The sequence below is a fragment of the Cyprinus carpio genome, chromosome B16 (genome assembly GCF_018340385.1).
Source record: "Cyprinus carpio isolate SPL01 chromosome B16, ASM1834038v1, whole genome shotgun sequence".
Classification (NCBI taxonomy): Eukaryota; Metazoa; Chordata; class Actinopteri; order Cypriniformes; family Cyprinidae; genus Cyprinus; species Cyprinus carpio.
In genome coordinates this window covers 18,518,234-18,544,677 of record NC_056612.1, presented here as the reverse complement: position 1 = coordinate 18,544,677, position 26,444 = coordinate 18,518,234, and the positions used below count along the sequence as shown (strand labels likewise).

Here is a 26,444-nt window from a genome sequence, read left to right as displayed (position 1 = left end):
AGAGAGAGAGAGGACTTGATAATATCATCTGAAAAGGAAAGTCGTTTCAAAGGTGAAGCAAGTCGGTAGCTACATTTTGATACACAGAACATGCATTAAGAAAGTTAATGCATTCAATATTGAATTCACATTGACTTTAAGACAAGTTAGGAACTAAAAATACACAGCGAGTTGTTTAGCACCTACACTTAACAGCTTAGTTTGCTACATTTAAAAGAGTTAATGACTCATTCTCAGGCTCCACTATCTATTTAAACCTTTCAGCTTCAAGATTCAGAGACTCCACAACCTTACTTCTATATACACCACTTCGCTCTCTCTCTCTCCCTAGTGTGACTTAAAGCAGGCACGGGCTGCATAAGATTAGATCATAAATTACCCACCCAGAGATCTGCATCTCTTCCTCATCTCTCACTACATCCCAACACCTCACGCCCCCTCCCTGTTCTTCTCTCCGCCCTACGTGCCACTCTCCTGCTTTCATCTTTCATTACAGTGCAGTGTACAAGGTTGCAGGGCCGGCGTGTGACTGTGTCATCCACAGAGCTGCAGAGAGTAAAGTGGACAGAGCAGGTCTGCTTGACTGAATAAACCCCCTTCGCCCGGACTTCAAGCTGCAGGTGTGTGGATGCAGCCGCCTGCTGCGTCCAAAGAAATGAAGTGAGGTGCAAGGTGTGCCATGGCTCCATCACACAGGACTTCCCACCACACACACACACACACATACAATCAGCAGTCGCATGGGCTCCATATCCGAGCCAGTCTGCGTTTAAATTGAACTGACCCCTCCTGGCCCGATGCCCCTTCCCTCAGTGTATCTCTCTCTGCGTGAAATCAGATTTGTGCACGCGGCTGGCTGGTGTCTGTCGAACAGTAAGGTGATTTATCAGGAATGCAAAGAGCATGCAGAAACAATCTTTATTGCATCCATTTCCTGCTTGTCAGCCGGGATCATGTTGGCTGTTCATTAAAGGGCCGGTACCTCACGGTGCCAGCGCAGAGCAGGTGAGAAGAATGTGTCTCGATGGCGTGATAGATTGGCTGCTCCCCTGCCGTGACAGCAGCTGGATGGATTAAACAGCGGGGGGGAGGAAGGAGGAGAGAACAGAGGGGGGAAAAATGCTGACTCCGACGCTCACCCCGTCACAAGAATTTTTACGTGGCCGGTGAGTGTCATTCCGACCAAAACAAAACACAGCCAATACGCTGTGAAAGCACACGTGAATGTTCACAATCACACTTCAGTGATGTAGTCTAGAGGTTCTTATACTTTATTGGTGATTTATCGTAATTTGTATTTTTGTCTTGTTTTCCAGTAAAAATATATTGCTAAACAAGGTAAATTTACTTGAGATGCAAAATAACAAAATAAATTTACTTTAGATTTTACTTTAAAATTTAGTAAGAATACTTTTGTCCGAAGAAAATACAAAAATATTATTATTTTTCTTACCCTATTGGTATTATACTCACAAATTTTTAATTTTAAGAGAAATGTATTCGTAATATGTATCAGTTCATGAGATCAAAAAGTTTGGGTCAGTAATATTTATTTGATCAAAAATAAATAATTAAATTAATATTGTGATTTTTTTATTACAATTTAAAATAACAGTTTCTATTTAACATATTATAAAATGTAATTTATTCCTGTGATGTCATTTTTCGCAGCCATTAGTCACATGATCTTTCAGAAATCTCTCTAGTATGCTGATTTGAAAGCTCGAGAAGCATTTCTTATTATTATCAATGTTGAAAAATGGTTGTCCTTCTAAATATTTTTGGAAACTGAAATTTTTTTTTTCAGAAAAAAAAAAGAATTTATTTGAAATAGAACTTTTTGTAACATTATAAATCTCATATATGTGTGTGTGTATATATATATATATATATATATATATATATATATATATATATATATATATATATATATATATATATATACAGTATATATATATACAGCAAGTAAAATAAATATTGAACACGTTACCATTTTTCTCAGTAAATATATATCTAAAGGTGCTGCTGACATGAAATTTTCACCAGATGTCGATAACAACCCAAGTAATCCATACATACAAACAAAACAAAACAAATAAGTTCAGAAATGAAGTTCTGTGTAATAAAGTGGAATGACCCAGGGAAAAGTATTGAACACATGAAGAAAGGGAGGTGAAAAAGGCATGGAAAGCCAAGACACCAGCAGAAATCTAACAGTTATTAGAAAGCAATCCTGCCTCTTGTCAATGGAAATTAATATGTGACCCTGGACCACAAAACCAGACATAAGGGAAAATTATTATTATTTTATTTTTTTCAGAAAGACCTGGAATTAGCAGGTACAATTATTACAAAGAAAACAATAAGTAATGCACTCAACCGCCGTGGCCTGTATACACGCTCACCATGCAAGACTCCATTGCTGAAGAAAAAGCATGTTGAAGATCGTTTAAAGTTTGCTGCACCACATTTAGACAAGCCTGTGAAAAACCATGAGAATATAGTCTGGTCCAATGAGACCAAAGTTAAACTCTTTGGATGTCATAATACACAACACGTTTGGAAGTCAAATGACACCGTACATCACCCCAAAACATCATGGTGTAGCAATGGCAAAATTCATATAATTGAAGAAAAGATGAATGGAAAAATGTACCGAGACATTCTTGTTAAAAAATCTGCTGCCATCTACCAGGATGATGAAGATGAAACAAGGGTGGACATTCCAGGAAGACAATGATCCAAAACACAGCCAAGGAAACTCTCAATTGGTTTCAGAAAAAGAAAATAAAGCTGTTAGAATGGCCCAACCAATCACCTGACTTGAATCCAATAGAAAATCTATGTATTCCGTTTGTGTGGAAGAATGGGCCAAAATCATACCTGAGCAATGCATGCGACTAGTTTTTCCATACAGGAGGCACCTTGAAGCTGTCGTTAACAACAAAGGCTTTTGTACAAAAAAATAAATACATTTCAGTAAGCGTGTTCAATACTTTTTCCCTGGATCATTCCATTTTTTTTATTAGGAATTAATTTATTTTCTTATTTTTTTTTTTTTTCACCATAATGGTAAAGCAAAAAAACAAAACAGTTTTTTTACATCTTTGCAAATGTATTAAAAATAAAAAAACTGATTGATTCCATTGCATAAGTAATCATACCCTTATCTGAGACAGTTGAAATTTAGCTCAGGGGCATTCATATTGCTTGTAGATGTTACTACACCTCATGTGAAGTTAACCTGTGGCAAATTCAATTGAATGGACATGATTTGGAAAGGCACACACATCTTAATAAAAGGTCTAACAGCTGATAGCCCTGAGGTCAAAAGAACTGCCTGTAGAACTCAGAAACAGATTTGTGTCAAGCCACACATCTGGGAAAGAGTTCAGAAAAAAATCTGCTTCACTGAAGGTTCACAGAAGCATGTAGTCTCGGTTACCCTTAATGGAAGAAGTTTGAAAAAAAACAGGACTCTTCCTAGAGCTGGCCTCCTGGCCAAACTGAGCAACTGATGGAGAAGGGCTTTGGTTAGAGTGGTGAAGAAGAAGCTGATGGTCACTCTAGTTACAACTCCATGATTATATGTGAAGATAGGAGAAATCTACAGAAGGACAAAAATCACTGCAACACTCCACTGATCTGGGCTTTATGGCAGTGTGGCCAGATTCAATCCTCTCCTCAGTGAACACATGAAAACACACTTGGAATTTGCAAAAAAGCACCTAAAGGACCCTCAGACTGTGAGAAACAATATTATTTGGTCTAATGAACCTCAATTTTAAGCATCATGTTTGAAGGAAACCAGCTCTGTTCATCACCTGCAGAGTACCATCCCAAAAGTAAAGTGTGCTGGTAGCAGCCTCACGCTGTGGGGCTATTTTTCAGAAACTCGTCAGAGTAGAAGAAAAGCTCAATTCACCAAAATATTGGGATAGCCTTAATGAAAACTCAGTACAGAGCATTCAGAACTGGGCAGAAGGTTAACCTTCCAAAATGACAATGAACCTAAACAGCACACAGCAAGAGTGGCTTATAGACAACTCTGTGAATGTCCTTGAGTGCCCCAGCAAGAGCCTGAGCTTGAACCCAATAAAATATTTCTGGAGAAACCTGTAAATGTGCATCTGCCCCCATCTAACATGACAGAGCTTGAGAGGTGAAGAGGTGAGGAGAAGAATAGCAGAAAATTGCCAAATGCTGATGAGAAAAGCTTGTCGCATCAAACAAAAAAGACTTGTGGCTATAAAGGTGCTTCAGCTAAATATTTAGTTAAGGGTATGGATACTTATGCAACATACTTATTTCAGTGTTTTTTTTTTTGTTTTTTTTTATAAATTCCAGAAGGTGTTACAATTCTGTTTTTGTTTGTCAATTCGGTGTATGGAGTGTAGATTGATGTGGGAAAAAAGTAATTTAAAGCAGTTTAACATAAGACAGCAACATAAAAAAACATGGAAAAAATAAAAGGGGTATGAATACTTTCACAAGGCACTGTATACACACACACACACACACATACACACACACATAATCCTGGGGGAAAAAAAACTAACAACATCCTAGCAACCAACCATAACCTCCTAGAAACTGCAACATGGATAAAAGGAAAGAAAAAAGCAATATAATAAAGAAAACCTCCCAGAACACCTTAGACTTTGCAGAGCAACACATAGTCACCATAAAAATTATTATTTATAATTTCTTAATCATATGACTAAACAATTACAAATTTCACAAATCCATGAAATCAACACAACATTCTATGGAACACATTATAACATACAGTATTCTTAATCGATTCCTTACATCCTTGTCAGTGTTAGATGAACCGCCCCATTTTTTCCTACGTGTCAGTGACTCAGTGTTACCTCCAAAGTGCACATACACAGAAATGTGTATCAAACATTGGACTGTCTGTTCTGATTAAACCATTTGTCTTTAGCTGCTATTTTGTTCGGGCTTTGCAACAGAAGATCTGAAAGAAAAGATAATCCTACTTTGTCTTCCAGTGTCATATCCCGAAGGGCGGAGGTTAGCTTAAGACGACACATCTCCCACTGACACCACTGAGTCTCTGCGCGGGTGTCTTTGTGTGTACCGATCCTGTTCTGAATCATGATTTGCAGCTAAGAGATGTACGGCACACACACGCAGTGACAGCACGGTAGCAAATCAATACAAGCATGTGTGTGTGTCAAGGGTGTTTTCTCAGAGAGGGAAAGGGAAACAGACTCCCCTTTCCCTCAGGACAAAATTTATATAAATAATGTATAAATCATAAATAATAATAAATACAATTCTACAGCGACACCGCTGGATAAAGTTTCAGAGGGAGGCAGTTTACCTTGAGCTCACTGTACAGGAAAAAAGTCACATGACAGGAAGCCTCCTTATGACTATCAATGAGTCATATGCAACCAGTCCACAAATAATGCACGATCCACAAAAACTCGATGGGTCAAACTGAAAATGAACAGAATAATTGCAATATTTATTTTGTAATTATTATACAGTATATTATATAAATAATTACAACACAACTCACCTGGAAATCATCCACTGGTCATATAAAAATTACCTTGTTTTTATTGTATGTTAATATATAAAATATATTATTGGTTGTTTGTTGATAAGTGTAAAGTAAATGGTTTTCTATACTGGACTAAAAACCCAAATCCATTTCAAAATTCGACTACACCCCAATGATGTGTGTTTGTGTGTGTGTGTGTGTGTGTGTGTGTGTGTGTGTGTGAGAGAGAGAGAGAGACTTCTTACCACACAGACATTGTGAAACAAAAAATGCTTTTCTCTCTCTCTAACCATTAGCTGATTAATCTGTTCATTAATCTATCCCTTGTGCATAAAATTATGATGTGTAACAATACACAATTGCAACAGTAATGAGCGTCACTAGTTATTAAAGTAAGAATTGTTTTGATTTTCCTATTCATTTTTAACTTGAAATGACACAATTGCCAAAAGCTTATTAAATTACAGGCTTATTCATATGTATGAATACACTCACCTCTTCCAATAGGAAAAGGACTTGAAGTCAATATCATATTGACATCATATCAAATCAGATCAATATCAAATTCAAGACATAATAGACCTAGTGATGGAAAAACTGAAGCTGTACACAAACAAACAATCACTTTACAAACACACACACACAGAAAGACATTAGCATGCACACACATTTACAAACATTTTCACTTGCACACAGACACACATTAGATCATATACCTGAGAGAGACACAAGCCTCTATAACCATATGCATGTTAATTTACCTGTCAAACAAACACAATCCTAATTTAAAATATGGTTAAAAAATTATTTATTAATTAATTTATTTAAAATACTGTGATAATTTGTACCATTTTACAGTCTGTAATAATATAGACTCTAAGATAAAGACAAATGGTTTAATACAGACCGACTGACCGACCGACCGACCGACAGATAGATAGATAGATAGATAGATAGATAGATAGATAGATAGATAGATAGATAGATAGATAGATAGATAGATAGATAGATAGATAGATAGATAGAAACCCATCTTGTGTAGATTAAACCAACCCATCTTAAATACTAAAATAAACATTGTAATATAAAAAACTATAACAAGAAGAACAAATAAAGCCACATTATGAATTAAAGTTTATCAAATGATAGAATTAAAATACATAACTACTTTAATCATTTACACCTACTGAGATTTCTACTCCAACAAAGATGATGATTTAAAATCTAATATTTTTCACCCTATATGGTTCCCGTTAACCAATTAACAGGTTTTAACGGTAGCATATTTTGGATCATTTTTCTGTTAAAGTTGCATTTTTTTTACACATTAGCACATGCAGACACACTCACACACCTGCACCTGACGCGTCGCCTCGCTTCACACGTATATGCGAGCACACATACTCAAGAGGCAGGTAAATTTGATTGAGTCGGAGGAACGTGGAACAGTTTTGGTTCTTGATTACATTAGACGGAAAAGAGAGGGATGGAGAAAGAAAAGGATCAAGAGTGGCCAGCGCAGGGAAAATAATATATTTAATTGTGATATCAAAATCAATAAGCATCGACTGAAAGGTGGCTAAAGGTGATGTGTGTGTACATGATCCTTCAGGCTCCAAAGACTTGCTGTCAAACGGCCCTGGAGGAGAAGAAGGGAAAAAAACAGGGCGAGCGATGCAGAAAGAGAGTGAAACAGGTAAATAGAAAGGGGAAGGGAAAAAGGAAAAGGTGGCAGAGAGCAAATGAGAGTGTAAAAGGAGGGAACAGGGAGGGAAGACAGAGAAAAAGAGAGAGAGGCGCAGAATTCCTGCCTGGTGGAATCAATACAGCGAGGTGGAGTAGAGCACAATAGCTCCAGCCCCAGATGAGACGTCCAGTGAAGCAGGTCTAATGCTGCCCCACACCTCCCTCCACTCGCGTAGCCCCCGACCTGTTTAGTATGCAGCGCTACCGACGCACCCCCAGCAACCCCATTGGTCCTCTGACCGCATGCTACTCTGCCACACACGCAGTCACTTCCACCAGGAAAACATCTCTTGTGGAGCAGAATTCCTCTGCTCTTCACTGGCAATGTGCACACACACACACACACACACACACACAAACGCACACACTCACATTCCAGCTGAAAACACAAAAGCAAACACACACACATACTCCTCCGTTTTTATCAGCACTTGAGAGTACCCAGGCCTCAATAAGTTCTTGATGAATGAGCCCATAAGATGCTGCTTTCTCATTTCCCCCCGTAGCTTGATATTCCAGCAGCCATTATGGGCGCAGCTCTCATTGTACTGTGAGTGAGAGGAGATCAGGCTGACTGAAATGTACCTTCACTAAAGCAGAGACACAGAGAGAGAGAGAGATAAATGGAGGAAGAAAACTCTTGTTCTAGTATTTTTTAGCTCTTCCGATTCTTCAAACTATCCCTTTATATAATTATTAATTTCTCCTTTTCCAAAATCCTTTTAGAAAACCTCTTTATTTTAACTTACAAATAACAATACAAGATTGATGTGGGTGAATGGTCAAAACAAGCTGTTCAGCACATATCTATAGGAATTCATAGCTGCCATTTAACCAATCTCACTATAAAATGTTCTTAATCCAATATATTATATTATATTATATTATATTATATTATATTATATTATATTATATTATAATCACAATATTGTATGTACATTTTTATTTGACTTGCCAAAAATTATCATATTTTTATGTCATAAGGGTCAATTTCCAAAATGTATATTTATAGATAATCTGAAAGCTGAATAAATAAGCTTTCCATATGGTTTGTTAGGATAGGATAAATATTAAGAAAATCGCCTTTAAAGCTGTCAGAATTTTCATCAGCTGTTACTCCAGTTTTCAGGATCATATGATCCTTCAGAAATCATTCTAATATATTTATTTATCACCAGTGCTGGAAACAGTTTTGATGCTTAATATTTTTGAAACCTGCGACATTTTGTTTAGGATTATTTGATGAATAGAAATCTAAAAAGAACATCATTGATAGTAAATCAACATATTGGAATGATCTCTGAAGGATTATGTGACACTGAAGACTGGCGTAAAGGCTGATGAAAAATAAATAAATAAATATATATATATATATTTATTTATATATAAATTATATATATATATATACATATATATATATACACATACACACACACACATTACATACATTTTATCTATATATCTAAATAAAAATAGACTATAGATATACAGTATATGATCCAAAGTAACTAGTAACGAACTACTTGAGTAGTTTTTTATCCAATACTTTTTTACTCTTACTTAACTATTCAGACTATTACTTTTAGTTTTACTTGAGTAAATATTTCTATAAGTACTTTTACTTTTACTTGAGTACAGTTTTTGGGTACTCTACCCACTTCTGCAAAATATATTAATGGAACATAATCTTTACTTAATATCCTAATGATTTTTGGCATAAAGAAAATGATAATTTTGACCCATACAATCTTTTTTTGGCTATTGCTACAAATATACCCGTGTTACTTAAGACTGCTTTTGTGGTCCAGGGTCACATATACTGTATGGTTCCAGTTAACCAATGAACAAGTTTTGATTCTTCAGAATATCTCTTTATATAATTATTTAATATTCCTTATCTGAAATTCTTCCAGAAATCATCTTTTTCAAATAACAGTACACGACTGATGTGTGTGGATGCCTAACTCTCTGAGATGCAATGGTCAAAACAAGCTTTTCAACACATATCTACAGTAATTTAAATAGTCACTGAGAATTTCATAGCAGGACAAATTTCAGGAAATGAAGTACGGAGGTTTTGCATTAGCAGAGACGAGAGCTCAGAACAATCTAACTGTCTGACATTCTTTAATCCAATGTATAATATTGCCTTTAGATATAGATTTATGCATCTTTGAACTTTAATTTGGAAAGTTGAGGTTATTCTGGGTCCAAAATGAATGTGTGTCTTGAGACTCAAATAGCTTTGGTGTAAACCATTTGAAGGTTGACGTCCCAAAAAGCAGTGGCTGTTAATGTTGCAGAAATTCACCTTTAAATGACCTTCTATGATGTAAACTAATTAGACCAGAGATACAAATAGTTTAACTAAGAACAACTAGCTTGTTTAGAAGAAGTTCATTGGCTGACATTAGCCAGGAAGACAAAAATACAAAACAAAATCAAGACGGTGATTACAAAAAAATGCAGTAGGAATATTTAAACTACAGTGTTTTAATGAAATAATGCAAGTAGAGTTTCATGGCACATAAATATTTAAGAGGGAAAAATATATCTGCCAGCAGGTTTCATGGACTGGTTTATTATTTATGTATGACTGAAAACATTCCTGAAGCACCTTCACCCATTTCACAAACATTTTAAATGATCTTCCATCTCTCTCTCTCTCTCTTTGTCTAATGTGTTCACGTGAATGCAGGCATCTTTCAAAACACCTTATTTTTCACCTTTTTTCACACAAAACATCTTTCACACGTAGTGTTTCTGTCACAGAACAACAAATGCCAAACAATCCTTAACTTTCACTGCATTCCTGGTTGAGATCCCTTCATAAAATGCTTCACGGAACGGTCAAAACTGAGTGAAGGTGTCATTTAGCTTTGACCAAAGGATGTAAGAAGTAACAAGCATTAGGTAATAGTTATTTATTTTATTTATTTATATTTATAGTTAATTGTTTTAATTATTTTTAAATAAATAATTAGCAATATTTGTAATTTAATATATTTATTATGTGTCGTACATGCAGTGACATGAAAAATGTTTCAAAAACTAAAGATAAACTTGAATACTTTGTTATTTGTGGTGAATAAGTTAACTGAATTTTGAGCTAATAAACTTAGCCCATAAATCACTGTCTATAGAATAAACACTTAAAAAACAGTACAAATAAACAGTATATCTAATGTTAAAATAAGCCTTTAAGACAACCACAGCACTTACACTTTGAAAGAGAGAAAGTCTCAGTCAGCCAGAGGTGAGAAAAAGCAACTTTACATATTACTTTTCATAAAATGTAATATGTTACATATACTTATAATAAGTAACTCAGTATTGTAACGCCCAGATCAGAAATGTACAAACTCTATGTGGGTGACCATTCACCAATACAGCAGCACTAATAAACAGTGCACTTAAGAGTTTGACAAGAAGGGGGGGCTGTCTGTCTTCACACTTGAACAGAGTTCCAAAATAAACCTCATGCAGAGAAAGACAGAGAGAGAGCGAGAGAGAGAGACACATTAGTCCGCACCTACTCTCTGAACTAATACAATAGCTGCACAACACAGAGGGACAAAAGGGACCTCGCTTGAAATGCCAACCTTCAATATGCACCCAGCCAATCTGATATTTAACACGAGTGTTTGGAGATTTATTTTTGTTTTTGTACGCTGTTGTTGATCAGATGAAGTGGAAGGAAAAAGAGAGAATGAGAAAGAGAGAGAGAGAGAGAGAGGGAGAGGGAGAGGGAGCACAGATGAATCTAACTAAACACAATAGATAAATACGGCGCAGCAGGGGAGCTGCTGTCAGGGGAGCAGTGCTGCTTTGTAGTGGAGAAGAAAAGATCTCTGGCAGATGAATGGATCCAGCGTCCAGCGGCGGGACTGACCCGGGGGAATCCACAGCCTCACCCACCCACTGAGCGGGCTCATGCTGGGGGAGGCAGGAGCAGCGATTGCCCCCCACCCTTGCGACGCACATTCATACTTCACAATGTATACAAATACACAAACATGCAAAATCTCATGAAACCTAACGAGCGCTGCAAAACCACACCAAGTAGCTAAGTGGAAGGGGAAGGCAGGTGATTTGAATCTTTCACTGTTTAGCTGTTGACTGAAAGGAGTTGTACAACATCATCCAATGTTATAGAAAGTTTAACACTACAACTGTTCAGACTAACAAGTAATCCCATCCCAAACTAATAACAATACACTATTAGTATTACTATTAGTAATAAACTATTACTTATCACTTTATACTTAAAAATATATATTTTTTTGTTTTAAAAAATATATTAATAAAATTAACTTGTAATAATAACATCTTCATAAAAATTATTAAAATACAATTAAACAATAATAATAAATCCGTAGTATTAATATTGTTTATATTATTAATAGTAATAATTAATTAATTTAATTAATTAATTAATTAAAAATTATCAATAATACATAATAACAATAATCTATTGTTAACATATAATAAAACAATCATAATAAATCTTGAATTTAATTATTATTACTATTATAAATTAAACATTACATTTTATATAAAAAGAAAGTATTATTGTTTGAATAAAAAATATACAATACTTTATATACTTTATCAAGTTTTACATTTTAATTAAAAATGAAAGCATTATCATTATTATCAAGTATTTAAATATATATTATTAATACAATTTTAATCTTTTTTAACTATATTATTATTACTATTATTAATCATTTATTTTTTAAATCAACAATTATTATTATTGTTTTTATTGTTGTACTTTTAAATATTTAATAATAATATTTAATTTTAATTTAACAATTATATTAGAAAAGAATATGCATAATAATAATAATAATAATAATAATAATAATAATAATAATAATAATATGTAAAACACTTGCAAACTTTTTAAAGACGCATTTCAAACAACTGACAGCATCACAAACACATGAGCTAAACCCTCACTGACAATTAAAAAGCTGGTCCATTCACTTCCAGGAGAGGAAAGCTCCCACTGTGTCAAGAGGAATTTTTTGTGTGTGTACTAAGGTATGTGTATGTGAGAGGGACCTGTCAATCCCACATTTCTGTAGAACATCAGCTTTTTTTAGTGATGGAATGGCTTTTTTCTTTATAACACACAGAATGTGATCTGGCCACTGTGCTCACACATTCCATCCCATACAATAAAGCCGAGCACAGATGCTTTGATTCAAGCTCACTACAGAGGCCCAGTAATGCCCCACAGACCCTCCCATAGACTTAGTTTCTCCCTTTTTTGGGAATGCTTTAATCTTAATATTTCAACTGCAAGAGCCTGAACTTGCAAGGCACTAAAGTCTGAAGAAAAAAAAAAAAAAAAAAAAAAAAAAAAGCCTGAACATGCAAATCAATAAAATCTGTCATCATTGTTCATGGGACCACAGAAGTATTTGAGCTAATCACCTGTGCCTTATCACAGGAAATGACATCATTATGACACTGACTGGCTGATGGCACCACAAGAAATACAGTCCCAAACCTTTCATTAGTGATAATGAGACCAAATGATGTAGTTACAATAAATACATCTATGTTCTATGTCGACGACTCGTAATTGCTCAGACAGGTAGATCAAAAATGCATTAAAAACAGTAACATTGTGAAAAGTCATTGCAATTAAAAAAAAAAAAAATATATATATATATATATATATATATATATATATATATATATATATATATATATATTTAAATAGATGTTGAAATGTAATTTATTCTTGTGATGGCAAAGCTAAATTTTCAGCAGCTGTTACTCAAGTCTTCAGTGTCACATGATCCCTCACAAATTTTAATATTCTGTTTAAGTAACATTTTGTATAATTATCAGAGTTAAAAATGGTTGTATTGTCTTTTGTGAAAACCGTAATCTTTTTTCAGGATTCTTTGGTGACTTTTAAAAGGTAATGTACTAAAACACATTCATTAACATGAAAATAAACAATATAATGACTTCTAATGACATTTTTGTCTAGTCAACAATTTACTCACCTGTATAATAACGTAATTAAATAATCTTCATTGGCAGTGCTTAATCTGTCAACTTGTGCTCTGTGTGTGAATGCTAATTCGCTAGTAGTAGAAGAATCTGTAAGTTTCTGTTTGTAGCCAGAATAACACAGAAATACATAAGTGTGTTTGAACCAGAGAGGGTTGCCAGATTGTAGCTGGTAATTCAGCTTCTCCACAACTCTTTCTCTTTTGCCTAGACTCTCCAAATTACAATCAGATGGAAAAATGAGTGCGTGAGTGCATCCGTTTGGTGAATAAGTAAGTGTTCGGTGTGTGTGTGTGTGTACAGTGAGATCAGGAGGTCTTTCCTTTCCACCCACTGGTGAAGGACCTCACTGAAATCCTCTCACACCGCTGATATGGAATACTGCTGCTGGATTAGCATATCATTAGCATTTCATTACCATACCATTACCTCAGCACAGTTTGTGTTGGTGTGTACGGACAAGGTATCGCCTCATCAAGAGACTCACGTCGCCCCTCACCTCTTTACTGTTTCTCTATCTTTTTTTCTCTCCACGTCACTCTGTTTTTCTCCTCTGTCTCTCAGGCAGAACCACGCTGGCAACGGCAGAGGTAAAGGAAGGCACCGCCAGAGTGATACAGGCACGTTCTTGTCTGCATAGAGAATGGAAGCTCGCCGCAGAGCTACGTGAGTAATCATACCCCTCTGAAAAACAGTGAAGACAAACACACACACGCACACACTTCAGAAATACAAAAAACACGTTCTCTCCCAGGTGCTTATACCTTTACCCACACCTTAATGCTATTAAAATTCTCTCCAAAATATTGCAAAAAATACACACTAACAGCCTGGTCTCAATATAACCACCTGGTGACTGGCTGTCAGTAAGTCCTCATACATGCACAAATAGTAAACAAAACAAACAGAAAAATACTATTCCAGTTAGTGTTATGATAAAACTGAGATTTTGAGTTTTTTACGCCCTGCAGTGTTAGTAACACACCTGTGTGCAGCCCTCGAACGCATGTTTCATGTCTCGGTAGTAGGTCTGCCTTCTCTAAGCACTTTATAGCTTAAAATGCACATGCTTTCCAGAATATAAGTGTCATAAAATAAAACTAACACATTTGTATTCAGCTTTCTGGGCTGAGGAGTCAGAATGCTAAGTAATGTTAAATGTTAAAATAATGTTCAAATAAATCAAATCACAGATCTGATACTGAAAAAATGGGTGGTGTGATTCCTGAAATCTTTACACTATTCTTTTGATCAAAGAAGAGACTTTTGCACAGTGACACAAGCTGTGGACAGTTAAAGTCGCACTTATAAATGGATAAATGTGATTGGATTAATACCTCCATTGGAAATATTAATCAAATTAACGGGGAAAAATAATAATAATTATAATTATCAAATAATATTTAAAATAAAAAAACATTTAAAAATAAAAAATATATTAAAAATAAATGTTAATAAAAAAGTATAAAATAGCTGAAAAAGAAATGAATACTTTTTTTTAATTACTTTTTTTTTAATTATTTGGATGAATGGATGCCACAGTTGTATTGTTGATCCCAGGTAGATCTGGAGAAAACAGCCAATCCTTTGGATTTACTCAAACATATTAATGGCCAACACAAATCAGCTTTCTTAATTTAAGATATTTTACACCTACGATTTCTGATGAGAATAAGCAAGTTCCCATATGCGTTTAAATAAACATCCTACACACATAAACGCACACGTACACCCTGATTGAGGGCAGAGCTGAGCTTTGATGTGTTAAGTACCCCGGGTAGGTGAAGGTGGGTTTAATGACCCCATTGATGACCAGGCCACGACTCGTTTGTTTTCCGTCCTCTCCAGCTGACACAAGCTCTACACCACAACCCAATCAAAGAGCCTGACTACAAAAGCCTCCCTCTTTTGTTTGCTTTTCAATTAGACTCAATTAAAATCAGCCGAAGGAGCAAAAGACTGTGTAAGAGAGAGGGAGAGAGAGAAGTTATTCCTCTTTCATGTTTATTAGAGAGAAACAAGCCGTTCCAAACCTTAATAAGTTGCCTACCTAAACAGGAAAAGACATTCTGAATTTTTCAACTAACATTTCTGAGAAATTTAATGAGTAAAAAGATCTATTGTCAATTGACAATAGTGTAGCAATGTATAAAGCACAACTCACAAAGTCACTTTCATACCAAGCAGCTTTCTGTTGGTCAACACAGTGAATTCACATGACCAGCTTGAACCCAAAGCAAAATATGCATGGGGAAATCTTTCAACCTCAAGCAAAGTTCTCAAATATGGAGATTCCTATTGAAATTACTATTTTGATCTCAAAATTCACCATTCACCTAGCATAGCATGTATCCATTTTGGAGAATGCAACTGGTGCACATTTTATTCAATACCAAAAAAAAGTATTCATTTTAATTTAACATTTATTATTCTATCCAATGTTTGTGTACTGCATTTTTGCTAATGTCAAGCTCTACTGAAATCAATTGTGGGCTTAGGTTTCTGTCAGAAGCATTCCAAAATGGTAGACTTAATAGGTAGCTGACTATATATTAGACTGCAAAGTAACTCACTAGGGTTTGAAACACAGCTAAAACTGACAAAACTGCTTTGTGTTTTTAAGTGTGTGTGTGTGTGTGTGTGTGTGTGTGTGTGTGTGTGTGCATTGTCTGTAACTGGCAGAGATATACTATAGTTTGCTTTTTAATTACAAATGACAGTAATAATAGCTTCTACGCAGCAGATTATGTCAAGTGTTTTGTTGTGCTGGCTGATGCAACGTACACATAGTTCCAGATTGTGCATTTAAAACAAAAGCACCAGAATACTAGAGTGCTCAACAACTCTTGGGTTTGAACTTCTATGTGTGAAAGGCTCCCAAAAGGCCCAAAAGCTTGTTTATTTTTTTTAAGTAGGACATGATAATTCATGTGAAGGGCTATTGGTTTGGTCTGTGACGCTTGCAGCGCTGTGGACATTTGGCTAAGTTCCCACAGCAACCCATTAGCAGAATTCCAGCAATAAACACAATCCAGGGCAAACGGCAGAGGACGGGACGGCGCTCACTCAATTCCATCCACATCCAAAAACATCCCACAGTTAAAAAGATCCTCTTCAGAATGCAAAATAGAATTTGGAAGACGGCGCTATACTGCCAGGACTCAGGAACGGCGACTGTGTCAATGTTGCTTAAGCTAAATTAGAGCTCCTTCAATGAGCAAATACACCAGTTCTCTGCCACACACACACACACATAACATGATCTCACTGTCTGTCTGGCTACAAAAAGCAGCACTGTGCACACACACAGACTAATGGGCATTAGATTAGACAGAAGCTCGTGCCTTCCAGTGATCAATAAGAATGATAGAGAGCTAATACGTCTCTGTCTGGGCCGGGACGCAGTGCTGTTTAATGGCAGAGTCTACAGGGAGAGCATTCACCACGCTGCTCATGGAACAAGGACAATTGACCATCCCGTCTATGACAGTGACCTCTTCGCTGGCCAGGAATACATCATTAAGAGGTGACAGACACACTCAGTCACACACACACACACACACTGTCACGCGTGAGAGGTTAAAACACAGATACAGATGGGAATAAAATCAGCGTGTGTCTGGAGTGGGTGGGAACCAGATGAGATAAATGCGGGTTCCGCATTTTGTCTTTGGGGGGGTTTAGGTGTTATGAGGCTCGATTTAATTTGGGATGTCCTGAATGATGTTTTTATCAGCCTTATTGATAGGAAGAGGGACTCGTGTCAAACCACGTCCTATCTGCTTACCCTAGTGAAAAATAAATATACTTGAAATATTTGAAATACATTTATTTCATGCTAAGTATACCACAAATACATTTCAATATTTATGTACTTAATAAAACCAACCTGCAATTGTACTTTTAGTATAGTAAACTGGTATACTTAAAGTCTGCTTAATTGGAACAACTAATTTTGTGCTTAATGCACTTTAATTGTGCAGAAGTAGTGCTGAAGTACAATTAAAGATATTCTAAGTATATTTGATTGTGCTAAAGTGGAACTATTGTAAGTAAATATGCTAATAGATTTTAATTATACTTAGTATGAAATAACTATATTTTAAATATATAAGTTTTTTACTAGGGTAACCACAGGTCCAACAGTGATTGTCTTGTTTAAGGGATAGATAGCAAAAAAACATGTTGAAAACCTGTATGGCTTTCATTCTTCTGTGGAATACAAAAGAAGATATTTTGTCATTTTTCTTTTTGCCCATATACAGTAATAAAAATCAATGGTCACCAAATCTGGTTACCAACAATCTTCAAAATATCATATTTTGTGTTCTGCAAGAATGAAGTAAGTTATTCTGGTAAAAATATACATTTTATTGGGGGGGGGGGGGTGAACTAACCCTTTAATACCAGGTGTAAACATCTCAATCCAAATTGAAGTGGCCAGCATTCCAGTTTTTGAAACAGCTTCACTTACAAAGTCTTAAAAGTCAACTAAAACAAGTCTTAAAGTTTTGCAGTTATGCAGGAAGTAGACAATAATTTGAATAATTTGGAAAAGCTCATACATATATAAACTAAGGATGAAACTATAATATAATTATAAATCCAAAAATTATTAAGATGCTATAATGGGCCAATATTAAATTTATATACCGTTTGGTGTAAAAATGTGTAAAGAAATGAAAAATAAAACACACACACATAAATTATTTATAGTTTTAAATGCTAAAAGTTGACATTATAATCCAAGTCTGTTTTGTTTAATTAAGTGTTTAGCATTATAAAAAAATGCTGGACAATGGTACTATCATGCATCTCAAATGCAGGCTACATGGAACATCTTCAGTATGCAGTGATACAGACAATTAACTCTAAATAAAAACATCTGAAAGCAAATGAATACATTTAAATGAATATCAAACATGGATATCTAAAATTACTATTTCACTCAAAACATCATGACTGTGAGCATATTACCAGTATTTTTTTATTATTTTTTTCAGGTTTTCATTTTCTATGTCTTATCATCATGTAGTCATATACTGATGCTGATGAATAAGAGCATGAAATCAGAGGCTCTCCCTTCGACCCCTCAATCACATGTGGTCACAGGAGATGCATTTGAGATGCATGTTATTACTAGGTGTAAACATAATGTGTCCACATAATGACCACATGTGATCAGATGATCAACCAAAACCGATGCTAATGCCAGGTGTAAACAGTGTTTTAAATGCCTCCAACTGTATTCTGTACAACATTCTGTAACAAATAATATTTTAAACACTATTTTAATCTTTCGACTTCAAAATTTCTCATTTAATACAATGTGTCACTGCCGTGATTATTTTACTAGCAATTTCTGAGCAAAAATAGTTTCACAGCCAATTTTTTTCAGTGTAGTCTTAATTGTTGTGGACATTTAAAAGTCAATGCAATAATGATTAACTTATTAACAAATATCAAAAATTCTGTGTGCTTGTGTACAGAGAGACTGCAATATATACATGTGTGCACTTAGATGGAAAGAAAGGTGACTGAAAGATGTAGGGCACAGCTGGATAAACACTGAGAGACGAAGAAAGAGAAAATGTGGCATTGGTAAAGCAGTGAGACAGAGTGAGACGGCCAGAAAGAGAGAGACACGCAGAGAGAGCGAGGGTGAGGACAGCCAGCTGCAGTGCTGTGATAGGACTCAGACAGACACCGCGAGAGGAGCAGATATCACCACTGACATTTCGGGCTCCGCTACCCCCAACAGCCCCCTGGGATCACAGCAACCGTGCCACAGCCCTCCCTGTCAATCTCCCTGTGCCTGTCACTCTCCTTTTACTCACTCTCTCTCTTTCTCCCCATTATCTTCCGAGCAGCGTGCGTCCCTTCATCTGGACAGACCGTTGATCCATATCACCCCTTCTGTCCCCACTCCTCACCGGCCCACTGTCACTCGCCAGAGAGAGAGAGAGAGATAGTGAGGGAGAAAGAGAGAGAGAGATTGAAGGGAAGGACAGGAGGGTCGGAGGGCAGCGAAAGTGAGGAACACAAGGAGTGAGAGGCAAAGGTCGAAGGTACTCTCGCCCGCTAAATGTAGAGGAGAGTGAATGAGGGAGAAAAAAGGAAAAAAAAGAAAGGATGAAATAGAGAGGGGATCCAACATGCCCTCTTTCGCACCCTCCTTCTCCTCATTGGTTCCCTGCGCTCTGTGTTGCGGTGCTCGCTCTATTGTGCTAGCTTTCAGAAGTGCTCAGTTTGAGTGGCAGGCCGTCACAGATCAGCTCCCCGCTAAAGCATCCTGGCAGGCCGGGGTGACGGGCCAGGAAGGGATCTAAGTGGGTTTATCAGCGCCTCTTAACGCCTCTCCAGCTCCCTGACACAAAAGAGAGGGGTATTAAACATCTAAAGCAAACCAAAAAGCGTGAAAGCTCCTTATAGGGCCTCCGGATTGCGGATGTGCCTGGGATCTTAAAAAAAAAAGAAAGAGAAAGAAAAGACATAAAAAATAAAAACAACCGAAAATGTCCTAAATGACACAGAAGGCAATGGGAGAATTGGGCGGGCGACACTGTCATTTTGGACAATTACATATATCAATGTAGAATAAGCATGGCTGTTGATATAAAACTAATGCAAAATGAATAAATTGATGGTGTTATTAAAAATTTTCCTTTAAGCCTGAAGTATAACCTAAATGCAAAGAATGTTTTTATGAATTACACAGACTGCTGCCACTAAAGTGAGTCTCCAAACCAAAGGTTCGCACCAAGGATGATAACTATAATGATAAAATTGCAATAACTGTTCTAAATCTATGAGAATAGCATAGTCCACACAGCTATAATAATGAGACAGAGAAGTTATATTGTTGGAATCACAGAACGAATTTCATAAGAATTTCAGAATTATTTTTGTCAAGTTGATGAATGCTAAAAACATTGACAGCCTAACAAACTCCACTTCAAAGAACTCAAGGAGTTAATGCGGCAGACGATAACGAACAGAATGTTATCGCCTGTTAGTCTGGACACTAATATAGTTAGCATTATGGTTGACGTTCTTGGTGTAAACGGGCATTGCATTTGTTGTGTGAGAGCGATTTTTTTGCATGGTCATGTAAGAGGTATTACAAGCAGAACCAAGCAGCTCCTGATTATATTTAAACACATTCCTAAAATCTATCCATTCAGCTTTAATCCATAGTTCTCATCTGACTCATACATACAACTGCCAAACATGTCAAGTAATGCCTTTGAGGGCAATATGCACAGTTAAATTAAAGTTAAACCAAAAAGTTAATTTAGTCACCCTCAGGCCATCCAAGATCTAGGTAACCTTTCTTCAGAAGAACAGCAAAGAAGGTTTTTAGCTATAAAATCCAAGACCATCACTTTGAGAGTCAAAAAAACATACACAATATACAAGAAAGTCAAAATTAATACCTGTGGCTCCTGACAAATTTTAAGGTCTTATGAAGCAAAACGATCAGTCTGTGCAAGAAACTGAACATTGTTTACAACATTATTACATTATTACATCCTAAAGCCTGGATAATAGTTTTGCAGTAGTAGAGTTGGATGTGTGTGTGTGTGTGTGTGTGTGTGTGTGTGTGTGTGTGTGTGTGTGTGTGTGTGTGTGTGTGTGTGTGTGTGTGTGTGTGTGTGTTTGTTAGCCCTGAATTGACCCATATCTAAGTCTGGGGCTGGTGGGGGGTCCAACTTTATGTGTTTGTAAGCAAAAGGTCATGGAGAGGTTTCGGTGTGCCTGCAGGGGGTGTGTTGCAGGTAACGAAAGGACCATGAATCAGAGGCCCAGTGCATCTTCCTCCACCTCCCAGTCTGGAGGAAATGAAAAAGGAACAAATTGTACTTCAACTGTTTTTAGAAAAACTTTTCAGTCTGAGATGTTTCCTAGCAGTTACTACATTGATTCTGGCGCGCTAGAGCGCATGTTCTAGTCTGACTTGGGTCATTATCATTTCTCACTTTCCTTTTCTTTGAAGTGGCAAAATAAAAATGCAAAAAAGACAGTAGAAGCAGAAGAACTGCTTCTGTGCTCGAATGAGTGTGTGTTTTTCTGGCCTTATCTCCATGCTACCTTTGACTTTTCTCAGCTTGTGTTGGATGTGTTTCAGAGGCATGGTAATTACATAATTACTGCTGTAATTAGCACTGTGGTTGATTGGGAGAGAGCTCGGGGGAGGCCACCGCAGGTCAACTCAACATGGCTACGTGCCTACACCTGACCGACAGCATTCCCACACAGTATCACTCCATTTCCTCACACGCTTTTTCTGATAATGGCTGTTTACGCCAACACGTGGAGGTGGGTTCAAAGCCATAACAAAACATATGCGAGATCTCCTAGTGTATAATAGCTCAGCCACAGCCAAGCTCACTGCTAATGTGGTTGTGAAACTCAACAAGAAATCTCGGCCACTTCAGTGTGGAGGAGGCATTCGTCTCTTCGAATAGTAACTAGGACGCCAAGTCTACGACAGTGAGGTCTCTGATATCGACAGCTCATTAGCAGACCTTCTGTCTGAAATGATACACGGCAACCTGCCATATATTCTGCGGAATGAAGGATTTTGAAGCCCATTTAGACATATAATGTGCTTGTTGGCTTCCATTTAAAATGACCTTTGATCCTTAAAAACTCTCAAAAAAAGTTTCCAAAATATAATCTGACAGGAGAACCGGACGACCTAGTACATTTTGCCAAAATATGCAGTGAGACCATTTTGCATAGAATACTGTATCCCACAATGCAATGCCCTCGACCTGACCTTCCAAACTCCATTGCGATGAATAAACCAGAAGCTACGATTTTTAACATCTTACTCATGACATATTATTTTAGTGCAGTGCCAAAAAAAAACAGTTTAGACATGTTGTGTTAACACAAATTGGGTTTAAATTTCAAAATATTAGCACTTATTACTGAGGTTATAATTAGACGGCAAACTGAATTTAATATGCAACATAATGAGGTCATGTAACAGCAGTGGAGCAAACTATAGTTATAGATAGTTTACTGTTGCATTCTGTATACTCTTTTACATTTTATTAATAAAAGAATATCCAGTACTGTACTGTACACTAATATTCCTATAGACCAGAGCTCATTGTATACTGGCCACCATCACCTGCAGAGAAATGTTCAGAGGAAGTCTAGCTCTCACTGTGAGGGCTTTGGCTGCTAGCCAGGTAACAGACTAATTGTGTTTGCCCCCTACACAGCGACAGCCAAGAAAAAGTGCTCCCTAACCCTATTACAATATTGACTAACTCTATACAAAAACACAATTAAATGAATTCTATATACAAACAAACAAACAAACCCCACTCTCTCAACGGAGAGATCTCTCCTCAGTATTAGGATCACAGCTGCAGGGTTTCAATGAGGAAAGTGCAGCATTACATCTACAGATCTCCAGTAAACAACAAAGTATGAGAAAGTCATGAATTCAACACTTCCAACTCACAATCTTAAATACTAAATCATATTAATTGGTTATGTGAAGCACTGCAGGTTTAGGAAAACCATCTTATCAAGCTTTCTATGGCTACTGCATATAGAGGGTTTTGTTGGTTATAGTGGAGTTTATGTAAGTTCTTAAAGGTACAGTATAGGTTTTAAAGTCAACATTCACAACACATTTTACTTCCAAATGAAATCTTTGGAACACAAATGAAAATATTTTTGATGAAATCAGAGAGCTTTCTGACCCTCCATAGACAGCAATGCAACTACCACGTTCAAGGCCCAGAAAGGCAGAAAGGACATTGTTAAAATAGTCGATGTGATATCAGTGGTTCAACCTTAATATAATAAAGCTACAAGAATACTTTTTGTGTGCAAAAAATACAAAAGTAATGACATTATTCAACGATTTCTTCTCTTCCGTCACATGCGATTTCTTCTCTTGACGCATGCGTGGTACTCTTGTGAATGCATATTGAAGATTGACACGGAAGGGAAGAAATTGTTGAATAAAGTCATCATTTGAATAAAGTTGTAAAAAGCGGTCAGTTGCATTGCTGTCTACGGAGAGTCAGAAAGATCTCGGATTTCATCAAAAATATCTTAATTTGTGTTCCAAATGAACAAAGGTCTTACAGGGTTGGAATGACAGAATTTCAGAACAAACTATCCCTTTAATCAAGATAAGTGGACAATCTAGATTTCGTGTGTGTGTGTTTAATACTTTTATTTGTAACAATTTTTTTGAGGTTGAGTTTTAGAGTTTGCTTCTCACAGACATGTACACACGGTATACTGTAATTTATGAGAAAAACACAGCAGTGCAACAAAATGGTTCAATCCATATGGAGTTCAGAGAGGATACGGAATATTTGCAATTAATTTAGGGTGAATTATTCTCAGTGAGTTTGTCGCTCAAGTGTGCCATGTTGTAGGTTTTAAGGGTCTGAATTTAGGTATGTATGCAAGAGGCGGTTCACCCTCACCGGACCTCGCCATGGGTGACAGTTTCCTTGGAAACCCTTCCCAGTGCAGCAGTGTGGTGGGTTGGGTTGGGTAGGGTGGGGGGGGCTCAGTCCACAGAGTGTGCACGTGTGCATACAAACACACACACAGGCGGGATGAAGGAGGAATCGTCACACACACTAAACACATGTCAGTCTGTGCTTCCTCCCTTCCTGTCAGCTCAGCATTGGTCTGGTTGAGAATCCCTACAAAAAAACTCATTTGCATAAACATGCCACCTAAAATTAAAAATCACACCTCTGTGTAAAGTTGTTTCGATGTGTCAAGATTTGATTTATTGGAGCATTCCAAATCATTCAACCATTTGTGTGCTTTTTGTTTCTACCTTTTAATTTGTGTTTTACCCTCCCTTCATAAATAACCAAGCACAGCTGTCCCTAGGAAAAAAATAATCCCTCTTCATTGTTCAGATTTTTTAATCCGACATTGACAGAAACACACTGGGGCCCAAAAGTCTGAGACCATTAGTGAAAATGCTTCTATTTTGCATTATAATTTAATTTTTAAAAAACATAAATTAAATTTGCTACAAAACAATTGAAGTGAAAAGTTGAAGTCCACAAGTTCGTGTAAAACCAGATGATGTTCTCAATATTACAAAAAGAATACTGTGCCTCAGTATCATCTGTAAAAAGTTAACATGATCAGCAAATTTGATTATTTGATTATTAACACAGAAATACTTCAGAATCATAAATATTTCTTCTTCATTTTACATTAAAAGTTTCTTGGTCTTAAAATAAAAAATAAACAAAAATATATATTTATTAGTGCTGTCAAACAATTAATCGCGATTAATCACGTCCAAAATAAAGGTTTTTGTTTACATAATATTTGTGTGTTTGCTGTGTATATTTATTATGTATATACAGTATAAATACACACACATGCACATATACATTTAAGAAAAATATATATATTTGTATATTAAATATATTTATATATAATATACATTACATAAATATAACTATATAAATGTAAATACATGTAAATATTTTCAAAAGTAAGTGTGTATTTTTATATAAATAAATATACACAGTACACACACATGTGTTTTGTGTAAAAAAAATTTTTTTTTTTGTGTGTTTTTAATCGCGATTAATCATTTGACAGCACTAATATTTATTTAAATAAAAATAATTTAAAACAACTTAATGAATAAAGACTTTTGGATCCTAGTTTATAAATAGCCAAGTAGGTTAATTAATATTTTTCTTAGCACTCACAGAGATACAGTTTCCTATGATACTGACCTCTCTCTCTTTCTCCAGATCAAACACACTTGTTCATTCTCCTCCTCTCATGCACGCTATAGATGAGAAGAGGCAGATCTCTATGCTCAGGAGAGACGCCCAGAGAAGGAAAGAGCTAGGAAAGAGGAAGCGCAATGTCAGCAGTCTGAGGTAGCTGGGCGTTGTGAGATAGCTCATCAATAGAGCCTGCTCTGCATGCTAAAGCAGCCTCCGGGCATAAAGAGCGCACTGTCCAACTTTCCAGCACATCCACTGCTAAAATATTCAGTACCCTTGCCATAAAATCAAGTGAATGGCTGTGGCGGACAATTATACAAATAAATCTATATCTGCAACCACATGCAAATATACACATGTATATGTTATTTATATATATTTTTTGTATATTAGTCTGCAGCTAAACAACTATAAAAACAAGTTTTGGGGCAACAAGACTATTTTTGTATGCATACATATTATATATTATGATAGAATGATAAAATTTTACATTTATGCATTTGCTAGCATTAGCATCTGCACATTTTATAAGCGTTTGCATTTTTTGGAAATCAAACCAATTATCTTCTTGTTAGCACTATCCTTTACATACTGAAGATAGATGGATGTCAATATTTGATAGCAGTAAACAATTTAATAATTTTGGCTAATGTACATTCACACTGATATAAATCTTCATTTATTTAAATAACGCATTTTATTATGAAATGTTACATTTTTCTATTGTATGTTAAAGTCATTGTGGAATCAAAAATAGAAGATATAGCTGAGATGTTAGAAGTGTTTCTGTCAGTTTTTCAGACATGGCACAAACTCACTGTCTTGTCTTCACTGCTTGTCCAGAGATGGTCTGCTCGAGTATCCAGCCAGTCTGGTGGGACACAGAGCATATGCAGATATTATCAAATTCTAATATGAAATACAAAACCGTTTCACTACTTACAGTATTTCACTCATAATAAACACTATCTCTATTTTCTTTCAAAAGTTAAACCTTATGACGCTACTAAGTGTATTACATTTTTCAGTGCTATGGCAGATGATGGACTGACAGAATGAGTTCTTGCATTCAAAAACAGGAGACTCAGCGAAAGCACATCCACTGTTTGATTATTTGATTAATAACACAGAAATACTTCAGAATCATAAATATTTCTTCTTCATTTTACATTAAAAGTTTCTTGGACTTAAAATAAAAAATAAACAAAAATATATTTTTATTAGTGCTGTCAAATCGCATTAATCGCATCAAAAAGAAAAGTTTTTATTTACATAATACTGTATATGTGTGTGTAATGTGTATATTTATTATGTATATATAAATACACACATGCACATATATATATATATATATAAGAAAAATATTTGTG

The 26,444-nt window shown here is 35.9% G+C and overlaps 1 long non-coding RNA gene across 1 annotated transcript; it reads right to left on the bottom strand.

Annotated features, from left to right (window-relative positions):
- Positions 1-4,478: 4,478 nt before the first annotated feature.
- On the bottom strand, positions 4,479-25,939 carry LOC122140002. The gene is made up of 4 exons (XR_006156726.1): positions 25,893-25,939; positions 25,078-25,192; positions 13,818-14,002; positions 4,479-5,469 (listed from the first exon to the last, which is right to left on the bottom strand). It is a non-coding gene; the product is annotated as an uncharacterized LOC122140002 (long non-coding RNA).
- Between the last annotated feature and the right edge of the window lie 505 nt (positions 25,940-26,444).